This window comes from Pseudorca crassidens, chromosome 6 (genome assembly GCF_039906515.1).
Source record: "Pseudorca crassidens isolate mPseCra1 chromosome 6, mPseCra1.hap1, whole genome shotgun sequence".
NCBI lineage: Eukaryota > Metazoa > Chordata > Mammalia > Artiodactyla > Delphinidae > Pseudorca > Pseudorca crassidens.
Window position 1 is genome coordinate 50,972,032 of NC_090301.1, and position 17,045 is coordinate 50,989,076.

Below are 17,045 nucleotides of genomic sequence, written 5' to 3' on the forward strand. Positions count from 1 at the left end.
AATATCTAACAATCTGAAGGCCAGTTCTCTCAGTTTCCCCCCAGCACAAAGCACCACATCCTGATCTTCACCCTGAATTCCTTTCAGGGTGTATTGTAAGTCAGCAACTTCAGTGCCTGATGACTTGATTATTGTAGGACTGGATGGCGGGCAACATTCTTTATTTTACAATCTCTCACCTTTAGGTCTTAATTTCGACCAAGATTTGGGAGGCATTTCATGACCAATTTGTTCCATGGCGCTAGGAAAACTCATTCCCAGGTTGGGCAAGAATTTCGTTGTTAGGCCACTCAGTGTACTATTACTGGACTAAACCCTGTTAACAGTGGCCAGAAACTTCTGGAACGCCTGTCCTACTAGTCTCTTATGGTTCAGGAAATGGTTCCCTCTTGTTGCTTCTTCCCATATCTAGAGTTACACTATTGTAATCATTGATCTTATAGAACTGTATATTTGGTCAATTGTTTCAAGTCGCCTAATCATCATTAATTTTATCACAGTCACACATTTAGTAATGCAAGAAACAATAATCTTGTAAAATAGGCAGAATACAAGTACTAAGGTCATAGTGAGTACTTAAGTTAAAAACTTCCATTAGGTGTGATCCAGTATCTCTCCAGGTCATCTGACCAGTCTGCTTTGCACCAATCGCTATCTTTATGGGAAATGATGCATTGGCATTGTACATAAAGTGCACCAAAGATGTCTGCACATACGAGGTGAGCAGTGGGTCATCTTGACCCCTTACAAGATTGCAAAAAGCAATGTTAATTTCTAAGGAGTTATATGGCTGGTGCCAGAAGGAAAAGAATTGATCTTTATGATTGAGCAGGTATTTCTGCCATTGGGGAGGTTTGGTTAATGCATAATGCAGATGCACAATGGACACTAGAGGGGCGGGAAGAGGCCCAGATGGGCAGAGCAAAAAATATGTTTAAATTTTTCTTGTCTTGCCTTAAAATGTGAATTTTTATTTCATCAATATGGAGAATGACCAGTGTTCTCTACAACAAGTATATGTTTTTTTTCTCTATGGTGTCCTTACTCTGTTTCTACTCCCACTGGGGTACTACAGTAAAATGAGCCAAGTAACTCAGGAAAGTGCTCTACTTACAATTATAGTTTTATTATAAAGAATACAACTCAGGAACAGCCAAATGAAGAAGTGCATAGGCCAAGGTCTGGAAGGGTCCCAGATATGAATCTTCCACGCTCTCTCCCCGTAGAGTCAGGGTGTGTCACCTTCCTGACACATCAATGTGTTCACCAACTAAAACGTGCCACTGAGTTTTGGTGTCAGGAGTGTTTATGGGGATTCATTACATAGGCATGACTGATTAAATCATTGCCCATGTGATTGAACTCAACTTCCAGCCCTCCTTTCCTCCCAGATGACGCTGCCCCAATATTCCAACCCTCTAATCATGTGATTGGTCTCTCTGGTGAGCAGCCCTATCCTGAAGCAATCTAAGGGGTCTTATGCCATGAGTCACATAATTAGCATAACAAAGAGTCTCCTATCACTCAGGAAATTTCATGGGTTTTTGAACCTTTGTGCCAGGAACCAGGAACAAAGATCAGATACATTATTTATGATGCCACAGTCCTGTTTAGAGAAGCTCTTTTTTAACTTCTGTATTTTCAGATTATTTGATTTCTCAACATTGTTCTTTATTTGTAATCTTTATTTTTTAATGTTTCACTTATTCTGAAAACATAAAGACCAAATACATTACTGTAGTTAGATGACTATTGTTTTTGTCTCCTATTGTCAATAGGTATATGGTTTCACTTTGAAATAGCGTTGCATAGTCCTAGATAAAGTTACTAAGTAACATGTTCGAAATTCAAATATTTTTACATTAAAAATGTCTTTAGGGCTTCCCTGGTGGCGCAGTGGTTAAGAGTCCGCCTGCCGATGCAGGGGACACGGGTTCGTTCCCTGGTCTGGGAGGATCCCACATGCCGCGGAGCGGCTAGGCCCGTGAGCCATGGCTGCTGAACCTGCGCGTCCGGAGCCTGTGCTCCGCAACGGGAGAGGCCACAGCAGTGAGAGGCCTGCATACCGCAAAAAAAAAAAAAAGTCTTTAAAAAATATTTTAATACATTTTGTGCTTAAAAATAAAAAACCAAATGTTAAAATCTGTTCAATTCTAAAGGCAAGCTGCATGCTATGGCCAATTAAAAATTATAATTTTAGTTACTCAACGAATCATCAGACAATGGTAAATATAAAATAGACTTAGAGAGCTTCAATAACAACATTCTCACATTAGAGATGAAAAAAACAGAACCAGGAAAAGATAAAATGACTTTTCTTGGGTTAAGAAGAAATATTAAAATATTTTTCATTGAATGACCATGAAAACACAACATATGAAAATTTGTGGGATGCAGCTGAAGCAATGCTAAGAGAAAATTTTATAGCTTTAGATGCTTATATTAGAAGAATGTATAAATCAATTATCTATGTTTCTACCTTACTAAGTAAGCTAAGAAAAGTTAAGAAAATTAAACCAAAATAAGTTGATGGAAGGACATAATAAATATAAAAGCAGAAATCGATGAAATAGAACAAGACAAACAATAGCAAAAATTAACAAAAGCAACAGTTGTTTCTCTGAAACAAATAAAATAAAATTACTAGCAGGATCAAAAAGAGAAAAAAACAGCATAAATTGTAAAGGAAAGAAGAGATATCGTTACAGATCTATATATATCAAAAGGATAAAGAATGTTATACACAATATAAATTTAATGACTCAGATGAAATTACCAAATTAGTTGAAAGATACAAATTACCAAAACAGACACAAGAAAAAAACTGTAATCTGAATATCCATATATCTGTTTTTAAACACTGTAGTTTAAACTCTTCCTGTGAAGAAAATTCCAGGCTTAAATGGCTTCAGTTTTTAATTTTCATTTCAATTCTTAATTCTCAGTTCAGCTGAGAGAGGGTGAATTCTCTCAAACTTTTCAGGAAAAAATAATGCCAGTCTTACACAAATTCTTTCATGACATGGAGGAAGAGGGAAAATTGTCAATATAACCCCTGACAAAAGCTAACAAAGCCTTTGCAAGTAAGAAAATTGTACACCCATATCTGTCATGAACCTAGATGTACAATTCCTTAAAATATTAGCAAATCCAACTCAGCAATATAGTAAAAGGGTACACATCATGACCTCCATTGACTTACTACTCAAAAATCATTTAGGTACTCTACCATATTAAGAGGAAAAAAGTGGGGGGGGGGAAATCCTATTATCATCTCAATACTTGCAGAAAAAGCATTTGACAAAATTCAAAAGACATTTATTATAAAAACTTTCAGCAAACTAGAAATAGGAGACCTCTCTCAACCTGGCAAAAGGTGCCTATAGTTAACAATACTTCATGGTGAAATATTGAACACTTTCATTCTAAGATTTGGATGTCTACTCTTACCACTTCCATTCAACATTGCATTTGAAATTCTAGGTAGTGCAATAAGGTAATAAAAGGAAATAAAGAATAGATTGGATAAAAATAAATAAAACTGTCTTATTTCCAGAAACATGAGCATCTACATAGAAAATCTTAAAGAATCTGTTAAAAGCTACTTGGACTGATAAATGAGTTTATCAGGGTTGTTGAATCAATTGTATTTCTGTATGCTAGCAGCAAAATATTTGAAAATGAAAATTTAAAAACAATATTATTTATAATAGCATAAAAATAGTAAACTATATGGGAATATATTAATTAAATGCATATAAAACCTTGATACAGAAAAGCACAGAATATTGTTGAGAAAAAAATTTTAAAGATCTATATAAATGGAGAGATATACTATGTTAATGGATTGAAAGATCTAATATTGCCAAGATGTCAATTCTTCCAAAATTGTTTAATATATTTAACATAATCCTTATTAAATATTACAATAGTCTTCTTTATAGAAGCTGAAAGAAAAGCTGATCCTAAAATCTCCATGGAAAAGAATCTAAAATAGCCAAAATAATTTTGAAAATGACTAAGAGTTGAAGGACTTACACTTCCTTATTACACAACTTGGTATAAAGCTATAGTAATCAAGTCAGTGTGTTACTGACATAGGGACAGACAAATAGGCAATAAAATAGAATAGTGATTCCAGAAATAGTTCCATACTTAGACAATCATTTGATTTTCTACAAAATCACCAAAACAGCTAAATGGGGAAAGGGAAGTCCGCAAATAGCAGTGGAACAACACATTATATGTATGGAAGAAAAGGAACCTGCCTGTCCTCTACCTGTACCATGTATAAAAATTAAATTCAAGATTAACCACAGGCTTAACACAAAACTATAAAGTTTCTACAGGAAAACTCAAGAGAATGTCTCTCTAATCTTAGGGGTAAGCAAATATTTCTTAGTGAAGACACATATAGCACTACCTATAAAAGAAGAAATTTGTAAAGTGGACAAAAGCAAAATTCAAAACTTCTGCTCTTCCAAAGATACTATTAAGAAAAGGCAAGCCATAGACAGAGAGAAAATATTTGTACTACAGATATCTGGCTACAGGCTTGTACCAGATTGCATAAAGAATTGCTACAAATCAGTACTAAAAAGAAAAGCAGCCCAATTTGATCAGACACCTCATAAAAGAAAACACACAAATGGGTAGTAAGTACGTAGAAGTATGTTCATTTTCATTACTTATCAAAGAATTGCAAATTCAAAGCACAATGAGATACCACTACGCCCTCACCAGAATGGCTAAAATTAAAAGGACTGACAATATTAAGTGTTACTGAGGATGTGGAGCCACTGGAAGTCTCAGGCATTGATGGTGGGAGTATAAATCATTACAATCCACCTGGAAAACTACTGGTTGACATCTATTAAAGTTAAACTTAATATCGCCTATGACCCAGCATGTCCACCCATAGGTGTATAACCTACATAAATTAATGCTTATGCTCACCAAATGTCTTATGTAGGAGTAGTTGTAATGGTATTACTTATGATAGCCCGATATTAGAAAAAGTCCAAATGTGCATCAAAAATAGTAATGCATAAGTAAATCATAGTATAGTCATACAAAAGAATGTCATACAATAAGAAATGGACCAATAATATGAACCACAGTGAACCTCAAAAAAATGGATACTATAGGGCTTCCCTGGTGGCCCAGTGGTTGAGAGTCCGCCTGCCAATGCAGGGGACAGGGGTTCGTGCCCCGGTCTGGGAAGATCCCACATGCAGAGTGGCTGAGCCCGTGAGCCATGGCCGCTGAGCCTGCGCGTCCGGAGCCTGTGCTCCGCAACGGGAGAGGCCACAACAGTGAGAGGCCCACATACCGAAAAAAAAAAAAAAAAAAGGATACTATATGATTCCCTTTATATGAAGTTCAAAAACTGGCAAAATTAATCCATGGTGATTGAAATCTGAACAATGGTGGCCTGCCTATATGGGGTAGGATTCACTAGAAGAGGGTAAAGGAACCTTTTGTGGGTGATGGAAGTGTTCTATATCTTTATTGAGTGTTAGTTACACAAGTGTGTTCATGATTTATACTGTTAAGATTTGCACATAAATTTTTCCTTAATTTAAAAAAGGAATATATCAGAATGAAGGTGCTTCACTAGTGACTTAAACAAAAAACTCTAAAAAAAATAAAAAACTCTAATAAATCCCAGAAACTCTTGAAAATTACTGTTAGATCTCCCAATAACACCATGACTTGTATTACCCATCTTTTATTGATTTAAAACCAAAGATTTTCATGAATTCAATGAAATTGAGGCCTGATGATTTTGAAGTTCACTACCTTATTCTTGAATTTTCTAGAAAGGTGACTGATAACTGTTAATGAAACTCCTGGCATGCAGTAATTTTTGACATCTGAATTTCAGGGTAGAGGCACTTTGTTTTGTGAGGCTACTTAGCTCCTCTGTCATTCTCAGAGCCTGGTAAACAGTGACTCAGATATCTGAATACTAGAGATTAAAATACATCCAACACAAAAGGTCAAGTCTTGGAATAGGTATAGCATCATGCTGCTTGGAATGTTTTTGTGATCTTCACTTTTTCAGAGTGTGTTAGAGTGAGGAGGTGTCAGGTTTTCATTTTGTTTTGTTCTTTGATAGGACTCTTGGCAATAATAGGCATTTATGTAACCCCAAAATATTCAGAAATGACAGTCTTTGCTTGAATGACCTTAACATATAAGGCACGATACTTACAGCCCAAAGGAGAGGAAAGTGTATGTGTTAATATGGGCTATTATAAAATCAAAACATCTCTGTTTGCATTGCCTCATCTCTTCAACTATGAAAATCTTCTCAGATCATAATAAATTAATATAGGACTGAGTTTTAAAATGGAAACATATTTAATAATGGAATCTTAGATTTCTCTGGATTTTTAAAAGTAAATGACTTTTTCTTCCAGTTTTTTATTGAGATATAATTGACATCCAGCACTGTATAATTTTAAGGTGTACTGCATAATGATTTAACTTACATACATCATGAAATGATTACCGAAATAAGTTTAGTAAACACCCATCATCTCATATAGATTAAAAAATTAAAGAAATAAAAAATTTTTTTCCTTGTGATGAGAACTCTTAGGATTTGCTCTCTTAACAATTTTCATATATAACTTACAGAAGCGTTAACCATATTTAACATGTTGTACATTAGATCCCTAGTACTTATTTGTCTTACAACTGGAAGTTTGTACCTTTTTATTACCTTCATCCAATTGGCTTTTAAATCCCCTTCAGAAATATATTTAGCAAAACAGGAGAATGTAGAGCTAAAAGTCAAAATAAGTGAGTTTGCACTAACAGCAATTATGTTTTACAAGCAAAACAAGTTTATTTTTACGAGACATACTAAAATATGACTGACTCCAGAAGGAATCCATTTTTTATGCTTTCAACTAACTAAATGAATCTCTCAGTACCCTGAATTATCTTAGCCATACCACATATTTTAGCCTTTTGGAGGTAGATACAGCAATGAATCTGAAACCGCTTGGTTTGTGCTTTGCTCTGAATATTTTTGACATAAGCTATTTAACTGGATCTATGCAGATGCCCTAGAAATTGGCAAGACTGCAATGGTTTTTCCATGTTTCTTCTTATTCCTGCTCATCCTCACATAACCACCTGTAACTATCACTTTGTAGAAAATAACCATTAGTAGAGGAGACAGGTTTTTTTGTTCTTATTCTTTTCTTGAACATGTTAAGTTGGCAAGATAACAAGAAGTTAATACAATTAAAATTTTTAAATATAGTTTCCATTAAAATGTGTTCATATTTTATACTATGTGAATTTTTTCCTTCTTCAACTAGTCCTTTTGTGTGATACATGAAAAAAGAATCTATATCTGAGCAAAATCTACATTTGCCAATAAGTATTACTTTATCAACAAGGAGAAACAAATAATTGGAAATGCAAGTTATTTGGAAAGAAAGGTCAAAATGGTTATTTTACCCTAAATTGTATACAGTAAGACCCCTCTATTTTCTTCAGAATTGCTAGAAGTAGTATAAAGTGTGTTATTTCAAAATAAATTGTATTTTCTGTAGCAATAAAAATATATTTAGTTAGTACATTCTCAGCTGAGGATCTGTCACTAAAAATAATAGATACAAAAAACAAAAAAAAACCCCAAACTTCACAAACATACAGAACTGTAGCTACGAGCCAGGATAAAAAACCAAAGCTTATAGTATTAAGAGGCATAAAAGTGTTACAAACATTGATTACACAGGGGTACTAATGTCCTGCAAAATATTTATAACACAAAAATACAGCTATACCATATCATAAATACAGCTATACCATATCATAAATTTTTCTGAAAGTGAATATGTTACTATAATAATCATTAAACTTTTATACAGTTTGGGGGCTTTCTTAGAATTTGGAAGGGCCCATTTTTAGAAGGAATGAAGGAAGGTAATTAGATGAGCTAAATCCCTTAAGTAAGTTGTTCCAAGAAGGCCAAACTAGTGCATCTTCCCCTCCTTTCACAATTAAATTTGACGGACTGGTGGTCCCTCAAATTCTACCGTCGGCCTTATAGTGGCCTCCAAGCCTGTGGTCAGGAGCTTCCTATATGCTTGCTGTTGATGTTGCTTCTGAGATCAAAACCTCTTCAACACAAGAGGTTTCTCAAGATATCTGTGCTTCACCCTTTCTTATCTTCTGCATTTCTTTAAAACTATAGAAATTGTTTTGGCTTCACAGAAAATGCAAAAAGAGAAAAAGAAAAAAATTTGCCACTAAATCACTAGATTTGACACCTTGTTGACAGCTATCAGAGTATTTCACACCATTTAGGAAAGCATAAAAACAATTACAGGCATTACTCATTTATTGTGCTTCACTCTATTGTGCTTCTCAGATACTGTGTTTTTTACAAATTGAAGGTTTTAGGCAACCCTGCATAAAGCAAGTCTATCAGTGCCATTTTTCCACCAGTATTTGCTTACTTCATGTCTCTGTGCCACATTTTGGTAATTCTCACAATATTTCACACTTCATTATTATTATATGTATTCGTTGTAGTGATCTCTGATCAGTGATCTTTGAAGTTACTATTGTAATTGTTTTGGGGTGCCACAAACCACGCCTATACAAGAAGGCGAACTTAACTGATAAATGTTATTTGTATTCTGACCGTTCACTGACCAGCTGGCCATTCCCCTCTCTCTCTCCTCCTCAGGCCTCCCTATTCCCTGAGACAGGGCAATATTGAAATTAGGCCAATAATAATCCTTTAATGCCCTCCAAGTGTTCGAGTGAAAGGAAGAATTGCACATCTCTCACTTTAAATCAAAAGCTAGAAATGATTAAGCTTAATGAAGAAAGCACATCAAAAGCTGAGATAGGCTGAAAGCTAGGCCTCTTTTGCCAATTAGCCAAGTTGTGGATGCAAAGAAAAAGTTCTTGAAGAAAATGAAAGGTGCTACTCCAGTGAATACATGAATAAGAAAGCAAAATAGTCTTATTGTTGATATGGAGAAAGTTTTAGTGGTGTAGTTAGAAGATCAAAAAAGCCACAACATTCCCTTAAGCCAAAGCCTAATCCAGAGCAAGGCCCTAACTCTCTTTAATTCTATGACGGCTGAGAGAGGTAAGGAAGCTGCAGAAGAAATTTTGAAGCTAGCAGAGGTTGGTTCATGAGATTTAAGGAAAGAAGCCATTACCATAACCTAAAAGGGCAAGGTGAAGAAGCAAGTGCTGATGTAGAACCTGCAGCAAGTTATCCAGAAGCTCTAACTAAGATAATTAATGAAGGTGGCTTCACTAAACAACAGATTTTCAATGCGAGGAAATGGCTTTCTATTGGAAAAGATACCATCTAGGACTTTCATAGATAGAGAGGAGAAGTCAATACCTGGCTTCAAAGCTTCAAAGGACAAGCTGACTCACTTGTTAGGGACTAATGCAACTGGTGACTTAAAGTTGAAGCACTCATTTACCATTCTGAAAATACTCGGGCCCTTAAGAAATATGCTAAATCCACTCTACCTGTACTCTATAAATGGAACAATAAAGCCTGGATGACTGCACATCTGTTGACAACATGGCTTACTGAATATTTTATTTATTTATTTATTTTTGGCTATGTTGGGTCTTCATTGCTGCACGCAGGCTTTCTCTAGTTGCGGCGAGCAGGAGCCACTCTTTGTTGCAGTGCGCAGGCTTCTCATTGTGGTGGCTTCTCTTGTTGCGGAACACGGGTTCTAGGTGTGCTGGCTTCAGTAGGTGTGCACGTGGGCTCAGTAGTTGTGGCTCGCAGGGTCTAGAGCGCAGGCTCAGTAGTTGCAGAACATGGGCTTAGTTGCTCTGGGGCGTGTGGGATCTTCCCAGACCAGGGATCGAACCCGTGTCCCCTGCACTGGCAGGCGGATTCTTAACCACTGTACCACCAGGGAAGTCCTACTGAATATTTTAAGCTCACTGTTCAGACCTATTGCTCAGATAAAGATTCCTTTCAAAATATTACTGCTCATTGACATTGCACCTGGTCACCTGAAAGCTCTGATGGAGATGCACAACAAGATTCATGTTGTTTTCATGCCTGCTATCACAACATCCATTCTGCAGCCATGGATCAGGGAGTAATTTCAACTTTCAAGTCTTATTATGTAAGAAATACATTTTATAAGACTATACATGCCATAGATAGTGATACCTCTGATGGGTCTAAGCAAAGCAACCTTCTGGAAACCTTCTTGAAAGGATTCACCATTTCAGATGCCATTAAGAACATTTGAGATTCAAGGGAAGAAGTCAAAATATCAACATAACAGGAGTTTAGTAAAAGTTGATTCTAACCCTCATGGATGACTTAGGGGTTCAAGACTTCAGTGGAGGAAGTAACTGCAGATGTGGAAATAGCATGATAACTAGAATTAGAAGAGGAGCCTGAAAATGTGACTGAATTGCTGCAATCTCATAATAAAACTTTAATTCATGAGGAATTTCTTCTTATGGATAAGCAAAAAAAAAAAAAGTGGTTTCTTGACATGAAATTTATTCATGGTGAAGATTCTGTGAAGATTGTTGAAATGACAACAAAGGATTTAGAATATTACATAAACTTAGTTGATAAAGGAGCAGCAGATTTCTAGAGGGTTGACTTCAATTTTGAAAGAATTCTACTGTGGGTAAAATGCTGTCAAACAGCATTGCATGTTACAGAGAAACCGTTCATGAAAGGAAGAATCAACTGATGTGGCAAACTTCATTGTTGTCTTACCTTAAGAAATGGCCACAGCCATCCAACTTCAGCAACCACCACCCTGATCAGTCAGCAGCCATCAACATTGAGACAAAACCCTCCACCAGCAAAAAGATTACAACTCACTGAAGGCTAGCACTTTTTTAGCAATAACGTATCTTTTTAATTAAGATATGTTCATTGCTTTTTTAGACACAATGCTAGTGCACACTTATTAGACTATGGTATGATATAAACATAACTTTTATATGCACTAGGAAACAAAAAAACTCATGTAACTCACTTTATTGCAATGTTTGCTTTATTGTGGTGGTCTGAAACCAAATCTACAAAATCTCCAAGATATGCCTGTACTAGTTCTTTGTTATGGCCTTTCCAATAAGAAACCCCAACAAGTCCCAAGGGAATTGCTAAGATGGGCAAAAACTATCAGGCCTGAGAACATCAGGCTATCTTGTGTTTCCAAGTTGATGAAACCACTTTCTGTGCCTCTCTACCTGCAGGCATATCCCCAAGAAAAGATGCAGACATCCAGGGGCATAATTAAGTGGTTGGTTAATTAATTGAGTTTAGTGACCTAGGAACCTATAATTCTGCTGCAACCACTTGTGTGATTCAATACACCAGAACATACATGTATTCAGTAAGTTATTGATTTTTAAAAGTATATTTTTGACCTCCTATGAGCAGCACCCTCAAATGAAAGAACAACCTCCAAGAAAAATATAAACTAGTTGATGTACACCATGTCTATTGCTTTTGACCTCTGATTTCATCTTGATGAAAAGTAAATGGGAGAGAGTAAGGAAAATTGTAAAGTTTGTCAAACTTATATTCAGGTTTCCTGACTCTCCCTTTACATATCTTTTCCCCTCCCTTAGGAGAACCTCCCTTGTCCTATTGGATTTCTGATTCCCTCATAGTCTGGCTACAGGGCCCCTTACTAATCTTGCACTCATGGTCTTTATTCACCCTAAAGAATAAATGACACTTTGAAATATTTATAAATAAGTTAAATAATTACTTCACTATAGCATTCAATGTGCTTAGCAATGGAAACTTAATATTCTAAATCAATTGTGGAGTACAAGAAGCAAATAGAATATAGAATCTCCCACTTCATCTGTAGGAAGATCAACCCTGCATATGTCTGTCATATGCTTAAGTCCTATATAAAAATGTTGCTTTCCAGCATTCCATGAAATTTAGCTCATGGAAGGTAAATCATCACAATGCCTTTTGCAGGCCGAAACAATAATTTTCAGGTCAAAGAACTTAAGTGATATAAAACTACATCTTTTAAAATATCACCAACACCTTAACTAATAAAATCAATGGATCATCTTTGCATACATCAATTAAGAATCCCTGACTGAAGGCTGTTGCTGTGTCTTGCCCTGGTGTCCTGCCTGCCATCTGCTGCAAACAGTGGGGTGTCACTCCAGGACTTTGCTTCAGACAAATTGTGGTTCAAGATGGCAGAGTAGAAGGATGTGCACTCACTACCTCTTTCGAGGGCACCAGAATCACACCTAACTCTGAACAATCATCAAAAGGAAGACACTGGAACTCACCAAAAAAGATACCCCACATCCAAAGACAAAGGAAAAGCCACAATGAGATGGTAGGAGGGGCACAATCACAATAAAATCAAATCCCATAACCACTGGGTAGGTGACTCACAAACTGGAGAACAGTTATATCACAGAAGTCCACCCACTGGAGCAAAGGGCCCCACGTCAGGCTTCCCAACCTGGGGGTCCGGCAATGGGAGGAGGAATTCCCAGAGAATCAGACTTTGAAGGCTAGTGGGATTTGACTGCAGGACTTTGGCAGGACTTGGGGAAACAAAGACTCCACTCTTGGAGGGCACATACAAAGTAGTTTGTATATCAGGACCCAGGGGGATGGAGCAGTGATCCCTTAGGAGACTGAACCAGACCTACCTGCTAGTGTTGTGGGATCTCCTGTGGGGGGTGGGGGTGGGGCGACTGTGTCTCACTGGGGGGAAAAGACACTGACAGCAGAAGTTCTGGGAAGTACTCCTTGGTGTGAGCCCTCCCAGAGTCCACCACTTGCCCCACCAAAGAGCCTGTAGGCTCCAGTGCTGGGTTGCCTCAGGCCAAACAACTAACAGGGAGGGAACTCAGCCCCATCCATCAGCAAACAAGTGGGTTAAAGTTTTACTGAGCTCTGCCCAGCAGAGCAACACCCAGCTCTACCCGCCACCAGTCCCTGCCATCTGGAAGCTTGTACAAGCCTCTTAGATAGCCTCATCCACCAGAGGGCAGACAGCAAAAGCAAGAAGAACTACAATACTGCAACCTGTGGAACGAAAATCACATTCACAGAAAGATAGACAAAATGAAAAGGCAGAGGACTATGTACCAGATGAAGGAACAAGATAAAACCCCAGAAATCAACTAAATGAAGTGGAGATAGGCAACCTTCCAGAAAAAGAATTCAGAATAATGATAGTGAAGATGATCCAGGACCTCAGAAAAAGAATGGAGGCAAAGATAGAGAAGATGAAAGAAATGTTTAATAAAGAACTGGAAGAATTAAAGAACAAACAAACAGAGATGAACAGTACAATAACTGAAATGGAAAATATACTAGAAGGAATCAATAGAAGAATAACTGAGGCAGAAGAACGGTTAAGTGACCTGGAAGACAGAATGGTGGAATTCACTGATGTGGCCCAGAATAAAGAAAAAAGAATGAAAAGAAATGAAGACAGCCTAAGAGACCTCTGGGACAACATTAAACGCAACAACATTCGCATTATAGGGGTCTCAGAAGAAGAGAGAGAGAAAGGACCCGAGAAAATATTTGAAGAGATTGTAGTTGAAAGCTTCCCTAACATGGGAAAGGAAATAGCCACCCAAGTCCAGAAAGTGCAGAGAGTCCCAGGCAGGATAAATCCAAAGAGAAACATGCTGAGACACATAGAAATCAAATTGACAAAAATTAAAGATAAAGAAAAATTATGAAAAGCAACAAGGGAAAAATGACAAATAACATACAAGGGAACTCCCATAAGGTTAACAGCTGATTTCTCAGCAGAAACTCTACAAGCCAGAAGGGAGTGGCACTACATATTTTAAGGATGAAAGGAAAGAACCTACAACTAAGATTACTCTACCTGGCAAGGATCTCATTCATATTCAATGGTGAAATCAAAAGCTTTACAGACAAGCTAAGAGAATTCAATACCACCAAACCAGCTCTACAACAAATTCTAAAGGAACTTCTCTAAATGGGAACCACAAAAGAAGAAAAGGACCTACAAAAACAAACCCAAAACAATTAAGAAAATGGTAATAGGAACATACATATCGATAATTACCTTAAACGTGAATGAATTAAATGCTCCAACCAGGGGCTTCCCTGGTGGCACAGTGGTTGACAGTCTGCCTGCTGATGCAGGGGACGCGGGTTCCTGCCCTGGTCCGGGAGGGTCCCACATGCCGCGGAGTGGCTGGCCCGTGGGCCGTGGCAGCTGGGCCTGTGCATTCGGAGCCTGTGCTCCGCGGCGGGAGGGGCCACAGCAATGAGAGGCCCGCGTACCGCAAAAAAAAAAAAAAAAAAAAGCTCCAACCAAAAGACACAGGCTTGCTGAATGGATACAAAAACAAGACCCATATATATTCTGTCTACAAGAGACCCACTTCAGACCTAGGGACACCTACAGACTGAAAGTGAGGGGATGGATAAAGTTATTCCATGCAAATGGAAATCAAAAGAAAGCTCGAGTAGCAATACTCATATCAGATAAATTAGATTTAAAAAATAAAGAATGTAACAAGAGACAAGGAAGGACACTGCATAATGATCAAGGGATCAATCCAAGAAGAAGATATAACAATTATAAATATATATGCACCAAACATAGGAGCACCTCAAAACGTAAGGCAAATGCTAACAGCTATAAAGAGGAAATCGACAGTAACACAATAATAGTGGGAGACTTTAACACCTCACTTATACCAATGGACAGATCATCCAGGCAGAAAATTAATAGGAAACACAAGCTTCAAATGACACAATAGACCAGATCGATTTAATTGATTTTTTTTTTTTAAGAAGATGTTGGGGGTAGGAGTTTATTAATTAATTAATTTATTTTTGCTGTGTTGGGTCTTTGTTTCTCTGTGAGGGCTTTCTCTAGTCGTGGCAAGAGGGGGCCACTCTTCATTGCAGTACGCGGGCCTCTCACTATCACGGCCTCTATTGTTGTGGAGCACAGGCTCCAGACGCGCAGGCTCAGTAGTTGTGGCTCACAGACCTAGTTGCTCCGCGGAATGTGGGATCCTCCCAGACCAGGGCTTGAACCTGTGTCCCCTGCATTAGCAGGCAGATTCTCAACCACTGCGCCACCAGGGAAGCCCCGATTTAATTGATATTTATAGGACATTCCATCTGAAAACAGCAGATTACACTTTCTTCTCAAGTGCACATGGAACATTCTCCAGGATAGATCACATCTTGGGTCACAAATCAAGCCTCGGTAAGTTTAAGAAAATTGAAACCATATCAAGCATCTTTTCTGACCACAATGCTATGAGATTAAAAATCAGTTACAGGAAAAAAAACATAAAAACACAAACACATGGAGGGTAAACAATACATTACTGAATAACAAGAGATCACTGAAGAAATCAAAGAGAAAATCAGAAAATACCTAGAGATAAATGACAATGAAAACAAGATGATCAGAAACCTATGGGATGTAGCAAAAGCAATTCTAAGAGGGAAGTTTATAGCAATTCAATCGCACCTCAAGAAACAAAAAAAATCTCAAATAATCTAACCTTACACCTAAAGGAAGTAGAGAAAGAACAACAAACAAAACCCAAAGTTAGTAGAAGGGAAGAAATCATAAAGATCAGAGCAGAAATAAATGAAATAGATACAAAGAAAACAATAGCAAAGATCAATAAAACTAAAATCTAGTTCTTTGTGAAGGTAAACAAAATTGATAAACCATTAGCCAGACTCATCAAGAAAAAGAGGAGGTTGACTCAAATCAATAAAATTAGAAATGAAAACGGAGAAGTTACAACTGACACCACAGAAATACACAGCCTCATAAGAGACTACTACAAGCAAATCTATGCCAATAAAATGGACAACCTGGAAGAAATGGACAAATTCTTAGAAAGGTATACCCTTCCAAGACTGAACCAGGAAGAAGTAGAAAATATTAACAGACCAATCACAAGTCATGAAATTGAAACTGTGATTAAAAATCTTCCAACAAACAAAGTCCAGGACAGATGGCTTCACAGGTGAATTCTATCAAATATTTAGAAGAGCTAACCCCCATCCTTCTCAAACTCTTCCAAAAAATTGTAGAGGAAGGAACACTCCCAACTCATTGTACGAGGCCACCATCACCCTGATACCAAAACTAGACAAAGGTACTACAGAAAAAGAAAATTACAGACCAATATCACTGATGAATATAGATGCAAAAGTCCTCAACAAATACTAGCAAACAGAATCCAACAACACATTAAAAGGATCATATCACCATGATCAAGTGGGAGTTATCCCAGGGATACAAGGATTCTTCAGCATACACAAATCAATCAATGTGATACACCATATTAACAAATTGAAGAATAAAAACCATATGATAATCTCAATAGACGCAGAAAAAGCTTTTGAGAAAATTCAACACCCATTTATGATAAAAACTCTCCAGAATGTGGGCACAGAGGGAACCTACCTCAACATAATAAAGGCCATATACAACAAATTCACAGCAAACAGCATTCTCAATGGTGAAAAACTGAAAGCATTTCCTCTAGATCAGGAACAAGACAAGGATGTCCCCTCTCACCACTATTATTCAACATAGTTTTGGAAGTCCTAGCTATAGCAACCAGAGAAGAAAAAGAAATAAAAGGAATCCAAATCAGAAAAGAAGAAGTAAAACAGTCACTCTTTGCAGATGACATGATACTATACATACAGAAAGCTAAGGATGCCACCAGAAAACTACTAGAGCTAATCAATGAATTTGGTAAAGTAGCAGGAAACAAAATTAATGCACAGAAATCTCTTGCATTCCTATAAACTAACAACAAAAGATCAGAAAGATAAATTAAGGAAATAATCCCATTCACCACTGCAACAAAAAGAATAAGATACCTAGGAATAAACCTACCTAAGGAGGTAAAAACTTGTACTCAGAAAACTATAAGACACAGATGAAAGAAATTAAAGATGTCACAGATAGAGAGATATACCATGTTCTTAGATTGGAAGAATCAACATTGTGAAAATGGCTATACTA

At 37.2% G+C, this 17,045-nt stretch overlaps 1 protein-coding gene across 31 annotated transcripts in view; it reads left to right on the top strand.

Annotated features, from left to right (window-relative positions):
* PDE1A (phosphodiesterase 1A) overlaps positions 1-17,045 on the top strand; it is a 366,044-nt gene that overhangs the window by 285,814 nt on the left and 63,185 nt on the right. The gene's annotated exons all lie outside the window — the stretch shown is intronic.